The sequence below is a fragment of the Pteropus alecto genome, unplaced genomic scaffold (genome assembly GCF_000325575.1).
Source record: "Pteropus alecto unplaced genomic scaffold, ASM32557v1 scaffold238, whole genome shotgun sequence".
NCBI lineage: Eukaryota > Metazoa > Chordata > Mammalia > Chiroptera > Pteropodidae > Pteropus > Pteropus alecto.
In genome coordinates, this window is record NW_006442104.1 from 591,053 (window position 1) to 611,549 (window position 20,497).

General features: G+C 54.3%; 1 long non-coding RNA gene across 47 annotated transcripts in view; it reads left to right on the plus strand.

Moving 5' to 3' along the window:
• The window catches only part of LOC102895780, a 659,008-nt gene that overhangs the window by 55,001 nt on the left and 583,510 nt on the right, over window positions 1–20,497 (plus strand). For 45 of the 47 annotated variants that reach the window (XR_003042515.1, XR_003042526.1, XR_003042522.1 and 42 more), the window contains one exon: window positions 1,961–2,321. The exons of the other annotated variants lie outside the window; for them this stretch is intronic. This is a non-coding gene — a long non-coding RNA (uncharacterized LOC102895780). The remainder of the gene's footprint in view (window positions 1–1,960; window positions 2,322–20,497) is intronic. 47 annotated transcript variants of the gene reach the window in all.

Here is a 20,497-nt window from a genome sequence, read left to right on the forward strand (position 1 = left end):
AAGAGAGAGGAGACACACACACACACACACACACACACACACACACACACACACACACACGCACGAGTCAAGGAGACCTAGAAGCAGAGAGAGGGGAGGACACAGCCCGACACATACCAGGAGATGCTCTTTGTGGTTTCCACTGCAAGCTACGTGTTTCTCTCTCAGTGCAGGTGCCGGGGACTTCCTGACCTGGCTTTCTGTCTCCGTGCCTTGCACCCCATTCACTGGTCTGTGCCAGCCCAAGATACCTTAAGCATCCCCCTGTGCATCCCGAATTTAGGGGACTTTGGTATACAAAGATGCTGTCTTGGTGTTGGGTAGGAAATGCAGGCATCCTGTTTCTCGTTTTTTTTCATGTCCACTACAAGGGGGTCAGCTGGTGGAAATGCTTGGTGTTGGGGGGGTGGGTCAAAGAAGAAATGACATATTTGGGCCTGCCAGCCCAGGAAGCAGGGAAGAGGGGGGAGAGAGAGAGAGAGAGAGAGAGAGAGAGAGAGACACTGACTGAGAGACTGCCAGGTGGCGAGCCACCTCGTCACCTGAGCCTCAGCGCTGCCCTGTCCCCCGTCAGGGACCACCTAATACCCAGCAGAGCATGCAATAATTCCTCCCCAGGTGACAGAGCTTTAATGTACCGGACCCCAACAAAACAAACTTGACTTCAGACTTGCCTGGGGGCCTCAGTAAATATCTAACAGACTGTGTCCGTTGTTCTCTCCACTGCCATTAACTGGGGCTGGTACTATAAAGCGCTGCCCCCGCTCTCACGGGAAGCAGCCCCTCTCGGCTGACCCGGCTCCAGCCCTGGCATTCTGGTGCGATGCCCCCGGGCTGGCAACTCTTGGCGTTCGCTGAAGAGGCTATGGGAAAGGGGCAAGTATGAGGAGTCTGGATGGGCAGCCCTTGGTTTCTGGGAGGCCTCCATCTGACACGTGAAGTGATGGCTCCTCAGGCTCTTAACAGGGGCCCGGCCACCTGCTCAGATTTAGGTCAGCAATTCGGGGCAGGCCTCCTTCACGCATAACGCAGAGTGGTGAGTCGGGGTGCATACTTGGGGGACAGACTGGCCTCAGGTTTGGGCCCCACGCTTACCAGTTTGGAGCAAAGGAGTTGGCTGCACCCCAGTTCCCTCCTCTGGAAAATCGGGGCGGGAGTCCCAGTGCGGTTAGGGGTTTGTATCGGATGGTGGCAGAGCTTTGGGCAGGGTGCGTTCTAAGCCCTCTGTCAAGGGCGGTCACTGTTACCCGTGGGTGGCTGGTGGCTGGGAGCCTTGAGCCCTGTGCATGGTGGATCCATTTGTGCTTCGGTTTTCTCTGTGATAGGTTAAGCGTACTGGGTCGGAGAGGCAAAGGTCGCCCTAGAGAGCTAGAACAGGACTGGGCACCTAGTAGGCACTCAGCCATTGCTGAGTGAATGAATAAGAGGGGCCCAGGCCCAGGTCTGCCCTGACGGACCTCTCAGGACAAGGCCTGGAGTCACGCCAAGGCTTTGCGGCTGTCTTGAAAAAGAAACAAAACAAAGAACTACTTCCTACTAGCTGACCCAAAACCCCGTCAGCTCACGGCCGGGATCTCTCAGTCCCGCAGGGGAGTCCAGGGCCGTGTGCCAGGCCCCCCTGTGCCGTTAACTTTTTCAGCCAGCTGCTGGCCTGTCCAGAACCTTCTCCTCTCATTTTTATAATGGTCGTACTTCAGCCCCCTCTGCCCTCCCAGGATAGTTCTGAGAAGCCTACACAGTAGAAAGTTCCTCTTCCGAAAGGTCTTTGGTGCCCGTGGGAGGTGACACTCCCCTGAAGGACCCTCGGTTTCCCACCTTACCTGGGTTCGGGTCCCACACCTAGTAATCAGGCATTGTTTTTAGAGAGTTCTCCTCTAAGAATGTTAGGGACAAATATAAAGAAAGAATAACTGACTCTCCTGATTGTAAGAAGATTGATTTTTCTTCTTCCTGTCCCCAGGCCTGATCTTTTAACCAGAAAAGAATCAAAAAGATTGTCCCTCACGATGGCGGCACCTGTCAGCTGCATGGAGCTTCATTCGAGATTGTCTGAGCTGTGGGGATTTGCAACCATGTTCAGTCACCTGGAGAATAATGCTGGTGGAAGCAGTCTCTGGAATTACACACACCCGGCACGTCTCTGGATGCTGCGGGTGTTTTTAAGGAAGGCCTTGGCTGAGTGACACGTGAATTCCTGCAGCCTGGATGCCCACAGGGGATGGAGGACCACAGTTTCCTGTGAAGGCTGAGCCCTCCATCCTGATCTTGACGGTGATGTGGGGTCGGTCTCTCCAGCTCCCCATGGGGGCTCCGTAGGAAACGTAAGTCCTGTCTCACGGCTCATGTACATACATCTTCTGCCTGTTCTGTCAGGCACTCCCTGCGCGTCAGGTGACTCTGGCTTAGCTGGCGATAGCGAGGTCGGTTGATGTGACCGGCTGTCAAAAGGAGCTGGCATTTAATGAGCTTACTCTGCGCGTCCGGCTTGGTGCTGGTGCTAAGGGAGGGGGCGAGAATGTACAGGTGCTTCGTGGGAGCCCCTGCGTCATCATACCTGTCACCCTCTACTGATGTTCCTGGTTCTCGTGTCTGTCCCCGTCTAGTAGACCGTAAGTGCCTTGGAGGCCATGACCTCTTCTGCGTGGCTCTGGGTCTTTAAGACATAACACAGAGCCTGGCACACGGTGTCTCCTGTTACCCGATCCTTCAGGAATTAATACATCGGAGAGTAAACAGAGAAGGTAGCGTCAGACGGTGAGGGGAGGCAGTTTCTTGGCTCTGCGCTTATAGCTAGAAACAGAGGTGAGTGTCAGCAGAGGGCCTGTGGATCCCGAAGGGCCTGGGTTTCGGTTTGAATCTCTAACCTGTACCTACTGTGTGACCCTGAGCAAGTGACTGCTAGATTTCCTTGCCCTTCTCTATTCAATAAGGGTGAAGTAATGTCATATTTCACAAGATTTGTGTCAAGGATCACAACATAGAGGCTGAAGTGCTGAGAGCCAGCATCGTGCCTGGCACATAGCAGTCACTTAGCACGTGGGAGGGCTCTCTGCTGCTTGGGAGAAGGTGTCTGGGGAGGGTGGGTGTCGCTTGAGCCTTGAAATTCTTTCTGGGAAGAGCCAGGTGGGCCGTGCTGGACTTTGAACTGGGCACTGCCAGTTGGCATGCACAGTCGATCAGAGGTCACAGTGCCTGGAGCCCATGGGAAGGCTGAGTGGCAGGTCAGCAGCAAGTGAGGGAAAGGAGCTTGCATTAGCATGAGGGAGGGAGCAGTGGACTTGTCAGCGAAGGTCTGTGGCGCTTCTTCAGTTTACAAGTGGGAGGACTGCACCCCCACCCTCATCCCTACCCCTGGACTTGGCTGCTGTGAGGTGGGTGGCTCTGTGGGATGTTGCCTTAGCATTGGGCTACCCAGTGGAGGGTGGCAGCTCGCACAGCCAGTATGTGAGTGCTCAGGTCACCTGGGGCTACTTGGCACTTGGAGTAGGGTCTGGAGTTCAATTTCGATTGGGTCCCAAGTTTCGTTTACGTCCTGTGGTACCTGTCAGAGAGCCTTCGCCTGACCCCTGGCGGAAATAGTGGCCCTGTGGTTATTCCACTGCCCTGGTTCATGGCTCCTGGGTGCCTAGTAACATTATACTCATTCATGCAAGGTATTTGATTTCTTGTCGTTTCTCCCACACTACAAAGTAATCTCTCTGAGCTCAGGAACCGTGTTTATCTTGCTCACAGGCTAAACACACAGTAGGAATCTGATTCATTGCATCATTGTCGATCGGATCAGATGGTGACTCTTAGTGGTTTTCCTTTAGCGTCCCTGGAAAGGACAGACAAAGGGGAAGGACTCTCATTTTGAGCGTCTGCCTAATGTAAGCAGGCCAGCAGTCTCACGAGGCCGGCAGTGGTGTGCCCATTTACAGTTGAAAACTTTGAGGCTTTGAAAGGCCACATAACTTGCCCAAGGTAGGTTATTTATGCAAGAGAAGGCAGAGCAGGAAGCCGTGTGTGTGTGTGTGTCTGTGTGTGTGTCTGTGTGTGTGTGTGTGTGTGTGTGTGTGTAACACCGCCCACTGTGGAATGCTCTTGGGGCCTTAGAACTGGGTGCCCTCTCTGTCATTGGGAGAGACAGACTTTCGTAAGAACTCAGTCCCCACTCTGGAGGATGCAGACGCTGTGCTGGGCCCCGGGAGGCACTGGAGTTGGGATCACGGTCCAGCTCCCGAGGCTCCTGGTCTTCAGGAAGCCATGCCCTTGGCTCAGGGGGGACTTGCAGCCCCGTGCAATGGACGGTGTGCTCGCCATCCCATGGCCAAGCAGGGCAGGGAACAGAGTCACCCAGGGAGGGGCTGCTGAGGGTCCGGGGAGACTTGGAGGGCTGGAAGGTTCTCCTGGGCTTGCAGCGGTGGGCAGAACTGTCCAGGGGACCTGGGAACAGTGAGTGGGGGAGACGAGGCCCAGCTCTGCTCCCTCCGCTCGGCCTTCACAAGCCTCGGACTCCTGCTCTCCCGCCGCGGCCAGGCGCCTACTCATCACACGGCCCACAGCCCCGTCTTTCTCCTTTATCGGCTACTCCCTGGAACAGCCCATCGTGGGGGTCCTGGTTAGCGCTTCTCCTCCCAGGAGGGGCGGGTGGGCTTGGGCACCAGAACATAAGGAGCGGTCACGGCGAGAACTGAGACGGCCACTTCCTCTCCTGTCTGGTCGCTCTGCGCACCTGCCCCGTGTCTTCAAGGGTCCCCTTGTGGGTAGTGATGGAGGAGCAGCCACTGTTTGTTAAGCAGGTCCCTGCAAGGCACGTTATTCCATGCGAAGCCCAGAGCAGACCTATGCGGCAGGCACTGTGATCATGGTCTCTTTCTGGCATTGAAGTAACGAGCACAGAGAGGCAAAGCTAGTCTCCCCAGGGCACACAGGCAGGATTGGAACACAGTTCTTTCTGATCCTAAAGCTGCTGGGCCACACTACCTGGAGCCGAGGGATGCAACTTCTGCTCCCTGCCTGGTCCCCCAGTGGCCATGGGATCTTGGGCAGATCTCCTTCCTCGTCTGGGCCTTTGAACACACATTGACAGGGGACTGTCCAGTGTCTCTTCTGAGCTGGGACACGTGAGACACTTCTTGTAGGGGCACTGGCACGCTTACTCAGTCTGGGAATCCCGGGCTGAGCAGGAGGAGGGCTGGCGAGGCGGACACCGGCGTCTCCGCGCTCTCACAGGTGCGCTTGGCGTTCTGGATCTCTGTGAACCTCGGCTTCTTCACATGTAGGAGGTGGGGCATACCCGCCTCGCCAGATGGGAAGGCACGTCCCAGGCGTTCGTACGCTCCAGCCATGAAGCAGCCCCATGGCTATTCGTGGAGAACCCCTGGTCTCTGGACTCGGCCTGGAGAGTGATTCACAGCACTTCCCTCACGGTGACCCTGTGCAGACCCTGGGGGGCCCAGGTGCCCTGCAAAACACAACCTTGCTTGAAGCCTTGCTGTTTCATGGCTGTGCGACCTCGCCGCAGTTCCTAAGCCTCTCTGAGCTGCACTTTCTTCATTTACAAAGTCGAGTCAGTGACACTGTTCTTACCTCAGTGCGGCCAGCTAGTGTTTGGTCTCTCAATGTTAGTACCTCCCCATGGGGGGCCGGTGGCTGCTGGTGGCTGCTGGCCTCATCCCTCCCTCATCCCGGGAGATTGAGTCCTGGCTTTTCCACCTGGAGCCTGTGGGTGAGGATGGCAGCCCCCTCCTCCCGCATGAGTGTTGAGAGTCAGACGGCTTGAGAGGACACTGGCCAATGGAATTCCAAAGTGACGAAGGGGGCAGATTCCAGCAGGGTCTCTGCTCGACCTCCTAGCCCTTCTCCAGCCCCGCTGCCATGCCTGAGCAAGTTCGTGTGTGGGCTGCATGTGAACTCTCTCGGCAGGGGGCAGAGGGCTGGCATGGTAGCCTTGGCCCCTGGAAGCCCGCGCCCCGCTGGGTGAGTTTACGCCTCTTCCCTGCGGTGTCTGGTTAACCCGAGAGGCTTTGGGGACCACCCCGTGGGCAAGGCAGGCCTGTTGGGAGAAGGGGGCATATCAGAACAAGTTGGGGGGTGATTTTCAGCTGTCCAAAAAAGGGGCAGAGTCAGGGGCTCCGAGATGTTTAGAAGAAAATCTGATTGCCTTAAACAAAAACAGAAACCGTGTTTCATTATTCTGACCTTAGGACCCAGGAGGCTCTTCTCTTCGGGCTCATGGGGTCAGGTAAAGAGAAGAGCTTTTGGAGACCAATACAGTTTGAAGATACGTTCTTCTTTTTGGGCTCCTAGGCCCTTCACGGGAAGGGCTTGGAGTCCAGGGCCCACGCAAGGTGCGTCCTGTGTGCTCTGGGAGCTCTCTCGCCTGCCCACCCGCTGGGAAGTGGGTTATTTCTCCTGGTGGGGGTGGGCAGGCTTTGTCCTCTTTCTTTGTCTTCTCAAAGTCATTTTGCAGGGCAGTTGCTGGGGGTGGGGGTCTTTCTCTCCCATCTATCTGTCTGCCACCATCTATATCACCCGTCAGAGGGGGTGGGGGTTCTGGGGAGAGGGTTTCAGCTCTACCGATTACCAGGAACTGCCCCGGCCCTCCCCTCCCCTGGGGAGGCTTATCTGGCTCCAACGAAGAGCAGCTGCTGGTGGCAAGGTCTCTGAGTCACCCAGAGGTTCTGCCGGGGCGTAGTGGGAGGCAGTGGCATCAATAAATAAACAGTAGCCAGGACCAGCTCCCAGCGTTTAGCTCTCCCGGGGGCCTGGACGCTCCTTGTTGCATGATCAGGGGACATGAGGATGCTCGTGTTCTTCATGAAATGAATTTTCCTGATGGAGAAACGGTCCAGAGAGATTGTTGAGGCATATGTTAGAAAATTCAGTGCCGTGCGAGTTCCGGGCCCTCCTGGCTGTGTGACCTTAGGGAGGATGCTTGGCCTCTCTGGGCTTTTGTTTCCTCCCCTAAGAAGCGGGTTATTGGGAAAGTTAGACGGCCTGGGGTGTGAAACCTAGCCTGTGGTTGGTCCCTGCCTCTGAACTTGATACATAGTAATCCCCCAATCTACGTCAGATTTGCTAGTCAGGTTGTTTTTGTGACTCTCCCGTTTTCCAATTGTTGAGTCAGCTCCGGCAATTCTTGGGACTTCTCTGAGGCTCTAGCTCATCTTTCAATGCCTTGTGCCCTTCACGCGCTTGTTGAGAGGACCAGATGAGTCACCTCTGGGAACGTGCCTGAGAGCTGGACAGTGCTCTGTGGGGTTGTGTCATGTTTCACAGAGCCAGGTGGGATGGCTGAGGCTCATTCCTCAGGGAGGCAAGTGCAGAGGTGGCCGCGGTGACAGGGTCCAGCACAGTCCTCAGGTTAAGGCCAGGCAGCCGTGGACTGCAAGGCGTGTTCGAGACGCAGGCAGCCCCAGCCCTGGACAGTGGTGGAGCGGTGGGCGGCCTGCGAATGCAGCCAGCATCTGCCACCTGCTGTGTCCCGCTGTCCTTCAGAGTGATTTTCTGGACTCTGGAATCTGCTCTTGCGTGCCGAGGGTCATTTCTTGGCATGACGTAAATTGTTCAGATCAGAAGCACAAAACAAGAAGCCAGAAGGGTCATTTAAGCCTTAGTCCCATGCCCAGGATTAATAAGTGTGTTAAAGGATGTGGCACGTTTGCTTCGCACCATTGCTTCTGAAGACATTTTGAAAAAGAGATACAGCCAAGTCCGTGGGCCCTCTTCTGCGTTCCATTTCCTTGCTTTCACAGAAGTACTGCTCTCCCGAACGTGGGCCGTATAGGTCACGTTCTTACACTTTTATTAGAAATCTATTTGGAGGCCACGTGTAGCAAGCACCTTTTTCGTGTGTTTTAAAACTCTTATGGAGGTGCCGTAACGTCGGTGGGGGGTAAGTGCGGTTTGCTTTTTTCACTCTGCATTCTGTGTAAGGAGCAGAATGCTCCAGAATGCTAACCAACGATGCCTCTGCCGCATTTGTTCTTCACGTCCCTCGTGGTGGATTCTGGGCTGTTTCTAGGTTTTTGCTATGGTCAGCAGTAGCACACGTCCCCAGGGGCACGGACGGCTGTCCCCAGGGGCACAGGGAATGCGTGCTCGCAGTCTGGCGAGAGGTCGCCACCCCGATGCTCCGTTTACACGCTGTCCCCCTGGCCTGCCTGTGAACTTGAGGGCAGGGGGCGTGATGTCGTGTCCCTGGGCTGGGCGAGCAGGGCCGGGGACCGGTACCAGCTCCTTCCATGCCTGAATGGGCTGAATTCCAGAGGGAGGTAAGGCGGGCACCGAGGGCAGGACCCGTCAGGGTGCAGAAGGAGCAACGCCACCGCGGCCTCTGCGGAGGCCGCACCTGGTCACGAGCCACCGTGGGAGCTGCTCTCTGCCAGGAACGGCGTTTCCAGCAAAACGCGCAGGGCCGTTTGTAGACTCTCCGGAGAGGAAATGTCTGGAAGGGAGAGCAGTGCCCTGGGAAAGCTGACAAGCAAGAGAACGAGAGACCGTCACGCGCAGACTTCAGAGTCGTTTTTTTCTTTTTGGAAATACGTTTGGAAATGGAAAACTCAGATTCGGTGATGGGAAAATAATGGTGTGTACTATGAAGTAGCCTGTTCCCCTCCTCCTCCCCCCAGTTTTCTGTGACTGTAAAGCTAACACAGGGTCTTTGGAGAAAATTTAGAATGTACGGAAATGCGTGGGGTATTGAAAAAAGTCCCATAACTCCCCACTGAGGGGTAACCCCCGCCTCCCCGTAACCTTTGTAATAACAACAGCTTCCACGAGAAGGGTGACCAGTTTGTCCTGGCAGATTTGGGGCTTTCCTGGTTTCAGCACTGAAAGTCCCACCTCCTGGACAGACCAGGGGTTGTCACCCTACCTGTGAGTTGAATTCTGCCGCTGAGGATCGAGCATCTGACAGCCCCCAAAGCACTGTCAGCCGCTGCGGGGGTGGTAGTGGCTCCAGAGTCGACGCCCTGTTTTCTGTCCTTAAGGAGTCGACAGCTTGGGAAAGGAGGAGGGTGTGCTAGCAGTGCCTGCCCTTCTGGAAGTGCGGTGGGGACTCGAGGGTGTCTTTCCTCTGCTGGGTTTTGCAGGCTGGTGCCAAGACAGAAGGTGGACCGTGGTCCGAGGCTGTGTTTCACAGTAACCCCCTCCACGGTAGGCTGCACCAGCTACATAATACTCGGGGCTCAGTGCGAAATGAAATGCAGGCTCCCTGTTCAAAAAGAATTAAGAATTTCCAGTGGTGAAAGCACAGCATTAAATGAAGCCTGTGGCCCTTCTGAGCCTGGTACCTGGGCCCTGCACAGGTCCCACGTCCGTGACGCAGCCTGGGGCAGCATGGGCTTGGGAACTGGCCGCCTCTTCCCCGGCCCACGCAGGGGGTGCTGTGCTGTGTTTCACGTGTCTGCAGAATCCTGGCCTTTGGTGGCTTGTAGGCGCCTGTCTTCCTTGGGGAACAGTTACTCTTGCCCTTCCCCAGGCTACAGGCACAAGGGCTCCGATGGATGTCTAACTGGGCCGGCTTCTGTCTGGGGCGTGCGTGATCACGTCCTGCTCTTCTGGGGTGGAGGGGTGGCGTGTGCCTCTCCCCCTTCTGCTCTGTAATCTGGGCACTGACGCCTCCCCCCTGCTCTTCGGTGCGCTGTCCCTGCTGGGGATGGATTGCTGTCGGGTGTCGACCAGCATGGTGCCCCGAAGGTGAGGTCCAGGAGGAGCCTCACCTGGAGAAAGGAATCCCTCCAGGATGTGAATTGGCTGAGTTCCTGGAGGACTGCCATTCTTATTTGTAGCATCGCATTATCCTTACAACACTCTGTAAGGTGGTGATGGTCATTGGTTGTCTCTCCATTCGACTCATGTTTGTTGAGTGCCTACTAAGTGCAGGGCACCATGCTGGGAAATGGACACCCCACGAGCTGGTTGAGTAGTATTTGCTCTTCCGGTATTTCTCATGGCTTCACCATATTTAATCACTGTAGCAGCCCTGTGAGGTCATTGCTGTTGCCCATGTCATGTCAGGCTCCCACTGGAGTTTACCTGACATCAGTCTCAGTCTTTTCCGTGGCTTCGTATGTAACATGGTGCAGTGCCTTCAGAGCGCCTGGGTCTAATCCTGGCTCTGCCTTTTTGATGGTTGTGCAGCCTGCATCATATAGTCCTTCTGTTGTAGTCGAATGTTGGTCTCCCCCAAATTCATATGTTGAAACCTTAACCCCCAATGCGATAGTATTTGGAGGTGGAGCCTTTGGGAGGTGATTAGGGTTAATGAGGTCGTGGGGAGGGGCCCCCACAAAGGGATCAGCGTCCTTGTAAGGAGGAAGACAGAGATGTCCCCCTTTCATGTGCGTACCAAGGGAGCAGACGCCCTGTGAGCACATGGTGAGAAAGCAACTGTCTACAAGCCAGGAGGCTGGCCCTCACCAGGAACAGGAGCTGCTGGCACCCCGGCCTGCATAACGGTGAGAAATAAATGTCTGTTATGGAAGCGACTGTCTGGGGTGTTTTGTTATAGCAGCCTCAGCAGACTGAGACAACCTCCCGCAAGACAGTTTTGAGGTTTAAATGAGATACTATAGTGAAGCATTTAGCAGCACCCAACACACTCCAAGTGTTCAATGAAGCCTGGTCATTCTGGCCACCACTTTGTAAGTGGCCTTCCAGTGGCTCAGAGAGGGCCAGGATCTTGCAGATGGTCACACAGTCTCTTCGTCGCAGCTCTCAGGATGAGCTGGGTCCTTCTTCCTCCAAATGGGATCACCCGTTTCACCCTGCCTTTGTGGATGGAACCCGTGACCACCTGGGCTAGGTCGTTCCTGCGGAAGCCTTGAGAGCAAGACATGCAAAAAAGAAAAAAAAAAAATGCTGGCTGCTGCTTGCAGGGTCAATTAAGCCGTTCCTGGGGTTTCATTTGCTCTCTAGTTAGCACCAAAATAAACGTCTCCAAACAGCTTTGAGGTTTCCAGTTGACACTGTGTTTTGAATTCAGGCGGCCCTGGCATTTCTCATCTTCCTGAGGATGATAAATGTTTAGATAGTAACAAAGATACTGGTGAAAGGGAAATTTAGGGGAAATTGGGGCTCAGGCTGAGCAGACCCTTTGGTGTGATGAGTGGGTGAGAAATGGCTCAAGGACACGGTCGATGTCCTGTGCTCCCAGGTGGGGGGAGGAGAAAGGCAGGAGTCGGGGGAGATTCGTGTTTTGCTGCCCGGAGAAGCCAGTGCTTTCCTGATGCTTCTATGGTGTCATGTTTGAGCCTTGTCCCCATTTATTCCGTCAGATGTTACGGTCTCGGGCATAGTGTCACAGAGGGCGTGGATGTGTACGCGTTGGTGGCACGGTGCTTGTGCGTTTGTTCTCCTTTATCGAATGCCAGCCATATCCCAGAATGTAATAATCCTCCCAGCAGCCCCAGGAGGTGAATGCTGTGAGACTCTCACCTTTCAGGTGTGAGCACGGAGGCTCAGACAGGCTCAGATACCCAGCTGGTAAGTTCTAGGCTGGGATTCCAGGCTTCCCAGGGACTCCTGACCACGTTCCCCAGGCTGCTGTCTCCCTACCCCAGAAATGTCAAAACTCATTGTGCTTAATGCCAGCACTCTCGTCCCAGACGGGCAGAGGGCGGCCTATGGGAGACTGGATCTTTGAGCCTGATGGAAGTGACACTAACCTGCTATATTTATAGTCCTTATTCTCCTGCAGTGTCTCCGGAAGTCATAACCCAGTGGCCGGAACTCTGGGGGATGACAGGAAGTCATATCCTAGCTCTGTTGGCTTGCTGAGTGCACCTCGGTTCAGTGGTCATGGAGGAGGGGGTGAGGCAGGCAGGGCTGGTGTGGAAGGAAAAACCTACTACAAACAATTTAGACAGTATTTTATTGTAGACAGATTCCTAGATTATTACACGATGACTCAGATGCCCAGATTTGGGTTAGGAAGCCTGGGCTGCAGAAGGATAATGTGGAATCATTATATTTTTTCCACGAAGTCCTCACCATTTTAAAAGACCCTGTTTTCTCAATTATCACTCTAGTGATCGTAGATTTTGGATTTTCCAAGCCAGGGGCTTATGGAGGTTGTGCGGAGGTCCTAGGGGACAGGGATGGCAGCTGAGGAGAAGGAGTCCAGGACAGGAGAGGACTCTCAGCATCTTCCCGATGAAGTGTCCCTCCCAACAGTGAGCAGGGTGGATTCATGCAGCTCCAGTGGCCTCCCTCTGCTGGAGCGGAGTTCCTGTGCCTTCCAGTGACTAAGGAGGAAATTCCATTTTACTTATACTGACTGTGGCCATGCGTCCTTCATGCTACCCTTAATTTTGTGGCTGCTTCATCTTTTTGGAATTTGCTTTTTCTCTTTCTTTTCCTGGGTACCGTGTCAAGGCGACATGGGGTTGGACTCCACGGAACGCAGTCTTCCACACACAATTGTTTCTGGTGGCCTGGACTTCCTGTTTTCAAGGTAGTGGGTGGTTTGGAGCCTGGGACCTTGTCACACATTTGCATCCATCCGTCCTTTAGGGCTCTGTGCTTAGCAACTAATGCTTGGTGGGACCTCTGAGGACCTCTGATGAAAATTCCCACTGTCTGGGTCCTTGAGATGGGGCTCGCAGGACTGCTGGCTTTCTGGCTTGCTTAGGGTCTGAGGAGACACTCCTTGCAGCACAGGCGGAGGAGCCACCAGTGTCTGGACTAGTGGAGCAGAAGGGCCACTGTCACACAGAGGAGAAGCACGTCCGCATCACCAGTGGTGTAGTGGGGAGAGAGAGAGGGAGGCAGAGGGAGGCAGGTAGGTCGTGCTTGCTTGTAGAAGCCCTGACAAAGACGCTCCCGTCGAGGGGGATTTGGGGAAGGGATGGGGATGCGAGCTTTTCTTTGGTCTTCCTCAGTTCCTCAGGCCCTGTGCTCAGTGAGTCCAGGGCTGGCTGGACCCCAGACAGCCATCCCCTCCTCCACCTGCTCTGATCACGCAGGGCCACAGAGAAGGCGGGGCCCCTAGAACTGGGTGACCTCCCCGTTTGGTTCCAGCCTGTGCCCAGCTCCCCTGGGTAATCGCTCCCTCTTGCTGACAGCCCCGCTCCTATCTTCTGGCCATGGCTTTCGGGGCCTGAGTCACTCGAGTGGGTCCATCCCCCCCCAGGAGGCTGCAGCCCTTCTCCGACCCTGCACAACAAAGCCTGGCGGCCGCTGTCCCCACTCCCAGCACTTAACCTGCAGGCCTCGCAAAGGCCCCCCAGGCCCCGAGCCGTGAATCCCCGAGAGTGGCTGGTCCAGCCGCCACTGCAGGCGTCTCCGGAGGAGATGGCAGCCGCTAGGACCAGGCGCTGGGCAGGTCTCCTTAGCTCTTGTCACCCACCACGACCCCGTGAGTCCCCCATTTTATAGAGAAGGAGACCGAGGCCCAGGGAGGTTGAAGAGCTTGCCCAAAAGCACAGCTGCGGAGCTACAGCTTAGTGCCAGCTGTGTCTGAAGTGTGCTTGTCCTGCTTTTTTGTGACCCGGGGCCGGTGCTGCGGCTGATGTCCTGGTTCCTTTCGGGCCTCAGACTCCTCTTATCTTGGGCCAAGACAGAAAGAGCAGCTTTTCTTTCCATAAACTGTTTTAACCGAACCTCCTGGAGGGTTTTTGGGTGGTGCCGGTTTCATGATGGATAAAGAATGGGCGGGGTTCAGTGCCGGGGGAGTGGCCGATGGGGAAGGGCGGGGGGCAGGACCTGGGTCTCCGAGGGGCCTGGATTTGAGTGCCCCTAGTTAGAGGAGCCTTCAGGCTGTCTCTTCGCTTCTTTGAGAGGACCGTCGGCGTCCTCAGCTCCTTGGTTTTAAATTCTGTGACGCTGCAGTTTGAGCGTCTGGAGTTGTCACTCAGCATGCTGTGCAGAGATCTGCAGTAAAGACAGGGACAGTATGGGGGAACTGTTTATTTTACAGAAAGTGTATAATAACAGCGCGCTCAAGTTGCGAGTACTTCCCAGGCATCTCCTGAGCGCTTCACATGCATTACTCACGTCATGTTCACAAGTGCCCGACACAGTAGGGACTTCTGTCACCACTCCTGTTTTACAGAGGAGGAAGTTGAGGCTCAGAGCAATTAAGCGATGTGCCACAGCTCCCTCAGCAAGTAAGTGGCCAAGTGGGGATTTGAACCCAGAGAGAGGCTGCAGAGCTCATGCAGGCGAGTGCTCCACTGTGGGCTGGACAGACAGCCTTCTGGAGCCGACTTGCCCTCCATGTTCTCTCGCCAGTGGAGAAGTTCGATTATCCCCATCCTGAGAGATGAGGAAAGAAAGGCTCTGAGTGACTACGGAATTTGCCAGAACTAGACGAGTTGTAAATGGTGACATTAGGGTTGAACCCAGGTCCGCTGGCTCCACATGTGGAGTCACTCTTATACATTCTCCTCCCTTTCTTGCTAATTTGGAGGTTCAGCTCATGCCACCTCATCCAGCTGGCCTTTCTGTACAACTGTCCCTATGGAGCTTGTGTTTTTTGCTGGTTTGGAGGGGGCGGTGTCCCCAGTGCCCTCCTAGACATTTGTGAACCCTCAGGGTCAAACGTGGTGTCCTCTGGACTTCTGCCCCCCAGCACCTGGCGTGCAAGCCTGGAACCCCTCCGCACCGAGGGGATCAGGAGCTGCTGTGCGTGGAGCCAGGCCCAGTGTGTCCTTTGGTGCTGGGAAGCCATAGAGCCTCAAGGTGAATGCCAGGCCCTGTGCCACTGTGGCCACAACCACCTCTTTGGCAAAGGTGTTCCCGTGGGGGATGGCGGCACTGCTTGGCTGGGTCCAGTCCCCCCGTGGGTGGTCCCTGTTCTGTGCCAGGTCTTCCTTGGCAGAGTTGCCAGCTTTGGGGCCTCGTGAAGCTCTCCAGTCTGGAAGCACCCCTTCTGCTCAGCCTGGCCCTCTGCCCCGCTGCACATGCTCCCTTCTCTGCCGTGGAAATGGACTCCAGCTGGCCACCGAGTCCCCAGGTCACCTGCGCAGCCACTCCCAACCAGAGTAACGTGTCAAGTCATCCAGTCTTTCCTTCTCTCTTCCCCTCTAACTTTCCCCACAGGCGCCACGATCCAGTCGGTTTGAATGAGGCCTCGCTCTCCCCAGACCTGCTCTATCTAGAGCTCCCAGTGGCCTCTCCTGACGAAGGGCTTGGGGTCACACACGGGGCTCTGCGTCCACTCTGGGCACACCCCTGGGGTCCTGCAGCCCCAAGTCCTCGCCCCGGCCCCCATCTGTAGTCTTGAGGCGGCATGGGAGTTTGGCACCCTCTTGCTTAACAACAGAAAGACAAACAACCCCATTTAAAAATGGACAAAGACTTGAACATACCTTTTCCAGGAAAGATATGCAAATGGCCAGTAAGCACACAATAAGATAGAAATATAACTCAAAACCACGCGTCTTTTCATACCTACTAGGATGGCTAGAATAAAAATCCAGAACAGAAGGAGCGTTGATAAGGATGTCGAGAATGCGCATTGCTGGTGGGAATGTGAAACTGTGCAGTCGCTGTGGAAAACAGCTTGGTGGTTCCTCAAAACATCCAGTATAGAAGTACTCACTGTGTGACTCAGCGATTCCACGGCTAGAGAACTGAAAGCATAGGCTCGCACTCAAGGATGTTCCTCGCAGCACTGTTCATGTAGGAGGCAGAAACAACCCAGTGTCTATTCATGGGTGAAGTGAATGGATAAGCAGAATGGGGTGCGCATGTGCGTATGTTTCTGTCTACGCAGATATAGACACACACAATAGTACATGTGTCTATATTTGTACATATTATGGAATGTGTATATATATTTTGTCATCTGTCTATACACACACGTATGTGTACAAAAGAATATTAGTTAGCCATAAAAAAAAAAAAATGCGGTGCTAATGCATGCTGCAACACGGATGAACCTCAGAAACATGATGCTGGGTGGAGGAAGCCGGTCACGAAAGGTCACATAGTGTATGATTCCATTTTCATGCAGTATCCAGAATCGGTGACTTCCTAGAGACGGAACTCTGGGAGTGAGACGTGATGGGGAGTCACTCCTTAATGGATATGCGGTTTTATTTAGGGGCGATGAAAAGGTTTTGGAACCAGATAGAGGTGAAGGACGTACAACATAATGTACGAGAGACCACTGAACTGTATACCTGAAAACGGCTAATTTGGTCCCACGTGCATCCCACCTCGACCGAAGCAGCAAACATGGTGGCTTTGCAGGCCCCCTCCGGTGAGGAGTGGAGGTGCAGCGTGCTCGCTTCATGCCAGGCGCTGTGGGGGTGGAGGGGGCCTTGTGATTTCCACTTTACAGATGAGAAAGTGGAGGCTTTAGGGCCCACCGTTCACAGTGGCGCAGACAGTGTGGGACAGGCATTTGTCTGAGGCCGACCCGGTCACTGTTCTGTGCGCCTCCTCGGCAACACGGAAGGCTTTAGCTTCGTTGTGCTTGGCCTTAGGTTTTCGGTGCGTGTCAGGAACGGTGCCCAGCGCTGTGGATGCGTTGCACTGAGTCCGCGGAACTCAGCTCCATGTTCTTTTGTGAGACCCCCGCCCTTCTCTTTCCACACACCTAAGTTCTCTGTGGTCCAGGGTACTCTGGCCACCTGCCCGCAGGGATCTTGTCACGTCCCTCACTGGGACATGAAACGTCGTAGCAGAAGAAAGCAGAAAACGAGGGTTTTGAGTCACCGTCACTGTTCTTCTGCTGTGTGATCATGGATGAGTTTCTTAAACCCTCAGCACCTTAGTTTCCCTAAATGTGCAGTGGGTGAGTAAGGGAACACCCACCTGGTGTCTTCGCCGGGTCGGTGGCGGGATCGAATGTATTCGTGTCAGGGAAGTGCTTTGAGAATGAAGAAGCAGGAACCCAGTGGACATGGGAGATGGGGCTGATCACTCTTTGAATCGAGTTCAACTTTCGTGTGCATTCAGCGGAGAGCAGACCCAAACTACAAAATCCAGCACAGGGGCGTGCGGCTGGAGCTCAGCAGTGATTTGTTGCATGAACAAGAGAGTGAATGAGCAGTGGGCAGTCAATCCCGGAATCACGGGCTTGGTCCGGGATTTAGACTTTGAATTGTCCTTTGCGTGTGTTCAGCCCAGGACTGGACGCACAGGAGGCCATCGGAAAATAATGGCAGGTTGATTTCTCTGTATTCTTCATATCCGAGCTGGAGATGGCGATTTTATTCCGGTCTCTGGATATTGGTGGCTTTTTCTTTTATAGCAGGAAAGCGGGGTAAAGGAGGCCAAAACGCTCAGTTCGGTTCCCGCCTCACCCGAAGCGGCGTGCGATCTAGGGCAGACAGGAAGACTGGCTTTGTGGTGGGACGTTTTGGGGCTGCTGCCTTCAGCTTCGCCTTAGAATGGCAGGACACCCGCCTTTCCTCTTCCCTGTCCCCTTCTTCGCCTTGGTTCTGTCGCGTTTTTAGGGGCACTTAGTTGAAGCAGAGCCTCTCTGAATAAGTCAGGGGAGGACACGTGTCATTTTGCTTCTGACAGTGAGATGAATTGCCATTTATTCTTTTCAACTGAGGCTGCCAGAAGCCCTAGGTGTTACTATGGAGTCTGTCACCCTCAGTCATGTGACCTTAGACAAGGCAGCTCATGGAGGGCGAGACTTAGAAGACTCTCAAGTCCCTCTTGGCCCCCAAACTCTGTGATTCTGGGAGTCCATAGTGGGTGTGTTTGATGGCCCCTGATTGCTAAGTCCTGAAGACACACAGAAGATTAAAACAGGGTCTTTCATCACAGTCACGAGTGGGACTTAGATATTGGCCTAAAAATGGAAAATCAGACGTTAAGGAGTGCCGGGATTCAGAAGGGCACAGGCTGCTCTGCTAGCAACGAAGGAGGCCACCACCCCTCCTTCAGACCCCTTTCATGAGGACTGCGGCCTGCCTTCTGCGACAACTTCAGGACAGGCTTTTCTTGATGTGGGGGTACAGTGTCGATGACCTCAGAGGCCCCTTTTTGCCGCGGGTATCTATGATGGAGAGTTCTCAAGTGCCGGCTTTGCTGGAGAAGAGAGAGAAGGAACGAAGGAAGAAATGGAGGGGCCTGTCGGGCCCCCTGCACAGTTAGCTTGCGGTCCCAAACCTCTGTTTCCTGGGGCCGCGGGCTGTGTGTGTGGGAGGTGCTGAGTGTTAGCTTGGCTGGCCTAGTGCTCCTGCAGCCAGCTCTGGGGACGGCTGTGTGTTGGCAGCGCCTTCCCTGTGCAGTGGTGGCGGCTGGCCTGGACAGACCTCCTCTCTGTCCGGTTAGTCAGCATCCTGCGACAAAGGGCAGAGTGGAGCCTGTGTTTCTGATGGCTCAGCCACCCCTCAGAGTGAGGCCGTGCAGTGATTCTGAGGGTGACGTTGGCATTTGCACCCTCCCCGTTCCACTCCATCCCCCGCAAGGGTGATTGTGGACAAGGCAGCTTTTCTAATGAGCAGCCTCTGCTTGCCCTGTAGGAGATGAAAGAGAATGTGTAAGAGTGGGTAATTTTGGGTTTTCCTGATGAAAGCAGTTGACATTCGTTTGGACCTCATGCATGCTACAGCATGGCCTTTCATCTCTGCTATCAAAGCCTGGCCCGTCTTTGGCCCGCATCCGGGTGGGCAGTGCCACCAGAATTGAACTGGGCCAAAGGTAAAATCCAAAGGAAATGGCAGAATGACCCTCGAAGGCTGCGGTGGACGAGTTCAGGCAGCCGGCGAGTTCTCGCTTGAGGAGCTTCCGATGGCATCAGGGTGCGAATTGCTGCACCCCCAGTGTCAAAGATAGGGTGTGCCCTTCAGAGCTGGGCAGGGCTGGCTGAATTTGAATGCTGGCTTCTCCACTTACTGAGTGAACACTGATTCTCTCTGATCTGTGTCCTCATGCGTCCAAGGGCATATCACTGCCAACTCTTGTGGCCTTCACAACTGGTCTTATATGCTTTCTGGACCCAGTAAGCCCTGAGGAATGTTCACTGCCTTCTAACCGAATGAATGAACTGGACTCAACTCATTGTGCTATAGGTACTGGATACTGAAACTAGGAACTTGCGTTATTCATGCACGTTCGCATACAGTATCTGTCATATAAGAGTCCTCAGTATATGATGGGCAGATGGCTTAATGAAGAAAGGAAACTGTGCTTATATCACCCATACAGCTTGTCTAACTTTGCAGCGCACTTGCGTGCGTATGTGCATGTGTATGTGTGTGCGTGTGCGTGTGTGTGTGCGCAGAGTAAGGTTACATAATTTCAGTCTCTGAAACATGCTAGGTCTCACCTGCATTGGTAACAAAGTGAGAAATGCTTCAGACTTGATTTATTCACAGAATCTCTGCTGCAGTCTTATCTAACCACCCATGAGATAAGTAGAATCCCCATTTGTAGCAAACTGGCCACTTATCTGTCCATTCAGCCCTTGAATACCTCCACCGATGGGCACTCACTACCAATGAAAAGGCCTTGATGGTTCTGAAGCTTCTGGTCTTTGAGATCCACTGATGAAACAGATCCCTCTCACAGATAACAGCTTTCAAGTCGATGAAGGCAGATGCCATGTCTTTTCTGAGTCTCCTTTATTGTGTTAACCACTAACCTAGCGGACCGGCGTGGGTTATGCCACTTAATCTCCCTGAGCCTCTGTTTCCCCAGCTCTTAAGCACTGTTTAATGATGAAGTTCGATGAAATAACATATATCCAGCTCACAGGACGTGCTGAGTGCATGCTGGCACCCTCTCCCTCGTGGCGTGGTTGCATATGGAGGACAGGAATGTAACCAGCCCTTTACTTTTAAACAGGGCACGATGAAGCCTAAGGAGGTGCATGCGTGCATGTGTGTGTGTGTGTGTGTGTGTGTGTGTGTGTGTGTGTTTATTTTGTAAAGCTACCTGCTGCCGCACCTGGGCTGTTGTAGTGTGCACTTTCTAGCATGACACCTTTTCAGCAGGTTGAGGAGCTAAATGTTCCTCTTGGATGCTGATTATTTCAAGAAATAGACAGGCGACTGACGTCGACCTCATGGAAGTGGAGACTGTGGCACAGGGCAGTGGAAAGGACACGAGACCTGGACCCTGGAGATTGGATGCCTTACCTCTGCTCCCCTTGGAAGAGTGTCTGGCCTCTGTTCGGGGCCCTACCCTCCTCTGGGCCTCACCTGTTTCAGGTGTGGGTTGGCCTTTGCAGGCCCAGCAGTGTGGGCGTTCTCAGGGTCTCGAGGATGGTCAGAAAGTGGAAGGAAAGCCCCCAGGGCCTCACCTGTAAGCCCACCATCCTGTTCTCAGGTTTCTCCCCCTTTCCTGTTGCACTGACTGCCACGTGTACCTGCAGTTTGGGAATTTGCTCACTCTGTGCCATGTGCCAGGAGCAGCAGCAGGAAAGTAACTGCCGGTAGCACTTTCTGGCCAGTCACTGGCATGAAGAAGCATCTCTAGACAGGGTTAAATCCCAACCTCCTGACCCGACACATCGGCCCTAACTCTGAGGGCCCCCCACTTCGTTTGTCCTCCCCCCATATGTTCCAGCCACACGAAAGTTAAGGTCCTCCGTATCTGC